The 3,822-nt window shown below is 32.8% G+C and overlaps 1 long non-coding RNA gene across 1 annotated transcript in view; it reads right to left on the bottom strand.

Annotated features, from left to right (window-relative positions):
- Positions 1–3,822, bottom strand: part of LOC128249606 (uncharacterized) — a 143,766-nt gene that overhangs the window by 113,039 nt on the left and 26,905 nt on the right. The window lies entirely within an intron of this gene.

Below are 3,822 nucleotides of genomic sequence, written 5' to 3'. Positions count from 1 at the left end.
ATATATATATATATATATATAAATGTATGTATATATATATACACACAGGCGAGGGGTGTTGAAAAGTTCCTGGCTTTAAGAGGATATCATGAAAGGCCTGGTTGGAAGTCCAACCTTCCAAGTCCTTTTACAGGACTTAGAAAAACTGAAGGACTGCTGCAATATGTATGTGAATCTGAGAGGGGAGTATGTTGAAAAATATAATTAACTGATCTGCCTGTATTTTCTTTTACCCAAAAGCCAGGAACTTTCCAGCACCCTCTTATGTATATATAGATGTATGTGATCCAGGGTGTTCAAGAACATGGTTCAACACTTTTATTTAATTTATTTATTTTTTTTCTAACATAGAAGGAATCTCAGTATTTTAAGACTTCCTAATATAGATTATAAGATTGATATCAGTCATGCTAATGTGGCAGATTATTTGCTAAACTCTATATCAAATATGTATATATATGTATGCTTATTTTAGTGTGCGTATATATATGTTTATTTAGGTAGTTTTTTTTCGATATGCTGATATGATGAGGCAAACCTGAGAATATCTTAAGTTGGAAATATTAAGGAATGTAGCAAAAATCCTCTTAAATAAATACAAATTCTCAGCTCTTTAACACTTTGAATCCTTTGTTTTAATAGTGGGTAACTAGTTCAGGAAATACAACTTTAAAATACAGATATGTGTGTGTGTGTGTGTGAGTGATGTATTCCTTTCCTTGGTGAGGAGTTAACTTGCCTGATACGTTCTGTGTTTTTGTCACAGAATTACTTGTCTTACTTTGGGAATTTTATACATCTTTTCTTCTCTCTCTCTTTTTCCATACACATAATATATATAATTATTGTTATTATTTATTATTATCATTGTTCAGTAGTTTTATTTTTATAACGTGCTTTCACTTCACTACCAAGCGCAGCTCTGTGTGCCTTGGGTATGTGCTGTGGTTTGCTGTGATGCTCTTATGCTTACTGTATTGAAAGTGTTTTGCGTAGGATGTGTGCAGTGCCCAGTAGTGCAATTTTCTGTATGTTATATATATTTGTAAGTCCTGGTGTTTTTGTTATGTATTTGTCTGAATATTTTTTTATTATACCTAAGGCACCTACTATGATAGGAATTGCTTCTGTTTTTAGATTCCACATTCGAGTTACCTCTATTTCCAGGTCTTTGTATTTTGAAAGTTTTTCCATTTCTTTTAGGGAAACGTTGTCATCTGCTGGTATTGATACATCAATTAGAAAGCATTTTTTTTCTTCATGATCTTTGACAACTATATCTGGTCTATTTGCCTTAATTTCTCTATCTGTGTGTATTGGCATATCCCAGAGTATGGTTGCTTTCTCGTTTTCTGTGACCTTTTCTAGTGTGTGTTTATACCATCTTTTTTCTGTTGTTATTCCATAGTGTTGGCATAGCTTCCAGTGTATATAGGTCCCAGCTCTGTCGTGTCTGTGAATATATTCCTTCTTAGCCAGTATTATTATTGTTATTATTATTATGTAAAAATAGTTTGATTTGGGCTCCATGTAACTTAAAGTTTTGTAGGCTTATTACAGGAACCTAACCCATATGGATATATATATATATATATATATATATATATATATATATATACTAAGACGAATGGTTTACACCTGGAAGCTTACTGGTAAAGCACAGTCACTTTCAGAGAGATCGTTAGGTATATAACAAATGAAAGACAGAAGAGAGAATATACGAGAATTTATTATTTATCACGATAATTGTTTCAAAACATCTAGGATCAATTCATCTTGGGTGAGACACTCAACAACTGGTTCAAGAGCATCCAATGGTGCAAATGTATCTTGTCGGGTGATAAATAATTACAACTCATTAAAATGACTCTTCTACAATGTAACTTTCTGTTTTGTAGAGAGAAAAGCAGCCAAACGGAGGAAATATTTTCATTTATATAGAAGATCAAAAATAAAATCACAGATGACAAAAAGAGAAACGAACACGCAATCCAGCGAGAAAAGTATTAAAAATCCAGGTATGGATGTATAAATGCCCTTGGACAAGCTGCATGGCATGAGTATACTCGCTCATAGAAGCATCTGCAAAAATGTGAGGATACGCACACGTGAGGTTTGGTGCACTCATAATCACAAAGCGAGTTATTTACTTGGTATTTATTAGAATGGGGAAGTTAAAAGTAAACTTAACCCTTTACCTACCAGTGATTTCATATGAGATCACTTAAAAATTACAAATTTCGTAATTATCTGTCAATATTTACACATATCTAACCTTTTTGCTATATCTACTAGGTATATTTCTCTGATATTCAAATGAGGTTTGCTAATTTTTCACCCAATATCTTGCTTATTTCTATTTAAAATGTTATTTTAATCATTCCAGCGTGTTTCTAAGGCTGTTTTATGCTAGAAATCAAAGTTGCATAAAAAAATTCCAGTTAATAGAATTATGGGAGGTAATGGGTTAAGTCAGCCATACCTAAGAGTACATTAAATTAAGTTAACGGTTACTCAAAATTCATTCTCACTGCATTGTACGAAAGTACATTTATATGCATGTAGGCATCTTGAGAGTTCTTCAGAAATTCTATTAATGATCTTCTCATTAGTCCACAGAATAGACAGGGATTCTTCAGAGTAGAGATGGCATCTCCTGGAAATTATATTGTATGGTTTAGCATACCTTAGTATAGACCAGCTAATGGTGTACTTCATTTTATCCTCCTTCAGTTGCTATACAAAATCTGCCAAAGCCGTTGAATTTCTCTTATTGACTGTCTTAAAGCTGGCAGCATAGTTACGATAACAATTCTTAAATGAATCAGCTGTCTGCCCAATGTAAGGTATGAAAAACCATACAATATAATTTCCAGGAGACGCCATCTCTGCTCTGAGGAATCCTTGTCTATTCTGTGGACTAACGAGAAGATAATTAATAGAATTTCTGAACGACTCTCAAGATGCCTACATGCATATAAATGTACTTTTGCACAATGCATTGGGAATGAATTTTGAGTAACCGTTAACTTAATTTAATTTACTTTAAGGTATGGCTAACTTAAGTTTACTTTTAACCTCCCCATTCTTATAAACACCAAGTAAATAACTAACTTTGTGATCATGAGTGCACCAAACCTCACATGTGCGTATGCTCACATTTTTGCAGATGCTTGTATAAGCAAGTGTACTTGTGCCATACAGCTTGCCCAAGGGCATTTATACATCCATATGTGTTAACAGTTATTTTTGATACTTTTATTGATGGATTGAGTGTTTGTTTCTCTTTTTGTCATCTGCGATTTTACTTTTGATCATCTATATAAACGAAGATATTTCCTCCATTTGGCTGCTTTTCTCTCCATAAAACGGAAAGTTACATTGCAGAACAGTCATTTTAACGAGTTGTATTCATTTATTTATCACCCTACGAGACATATCTGCACCCAAAGGGAATTGATGCTAGATGTGTCGAAACAATTGTCGTGATTAATAATAAATTCCTGTATATTCCACCTTCTGTCTTTCATTTATATATACGAAACGTCTAGATAGAATAGAGACAGCTGATGAAGGGATATTCCAAGTGGCTTTCCGTTTTCCTATGTGTTCGTTCCGTTGTCTGTAGTTTATTGTTCTAACGTCCTGTACCCTGATATGCATATATATACACATGTAGATGTAAGTATGTACATATATGTGTGTATACATGTATATCTATTCTTTGTATTATATATATATATATATATATAGATATATATATAAAATATACAAGAATAAGGGCAGGGAATCATCAATTAATAATAGAATTAATAATTAACA

This window comes from Octopus bimaculoides, chromosome 16 (genome assembly GCF_001194135.2).
Source record: "Octopus bimaculoides isolate UCB-OBI-ISO-001 chromosome 16, ASM119413v2, whole genome shotgun sequence".
In the NCBI taxonomy this organism is placed as follows: Eukaryota; Metazoa; Mollusca; class Cephalopoda; order Octopoda; family Octopodidae; genus Octopus; species Octopus bimaculoides.
The sequence above is the reverse complement of the archived record's forward strand: the minus strand, read 5'-3'. Positions and strand labels throughout refer to the sequence as shown.